We start from the raw sequence: 269 nt of genomic DNA, 5'->3' as shown, positions 1-269 counted from the left end.
GTGTGTGTGTGTGTGCGAGTGCAATTGTTACACGCTTTCGCCTCGCTCCAGCTTTTACCCCAGCAGCGCGATTCCCCCGGTTCTCCTGCTGCCGCCGCTGCCGCTGCTGCGCCGCTGCTGCCGCTGCTCCCGCGGCTCGGGGCGGGCACCGGCTGCGTAGGAGCCGCCGCCGCCGCCGGGGCCGCCGCTGGGGCCGCGCTGCCGCAGCCGCTGCGCCGCCGCCTAGACTAGCCTGGGCTGCTTGTTTTGTCTCTGAAATTGACAAGGAC

General features: G+C 70.3%; 1 protein-coding gene across 4 annotated transcripts in view; it reads left to right on the top strand.

Annotated features, from left to right (window-relative positions):
* The window catches only part of MEIS2 (Meis homeobox 2), a 223,255-nt gene that overhangs the window by 1,354 nt on the left and 221,632 nt on the right, over positions 1-269 (top strand). The gene's annotated exons all lie outside the window — the stretch shown is intronic.

The sequence above is a fragment of the Bison bison genome, unplaced genomic scaffold, assembly GCF_000754665.1.
Source record: "Bison bison bison isolate TAMUID 2011002044 unplaced genomic scaffold, Bison_UMD1.0 scf7180017864197, whole genome shotgun sequence".
Classification (NCBI taxonomy): Eukaryota; Metazoa; Chordata; class Mammalia; order Artiodactyla; family Bovidae; genus Bison; species Bison bison.
The sequence above is the reverse complement of the archived record's forward strand: the minus strand, read 5'-3'. Positions and strand labels throughout refer to the sequence as shown.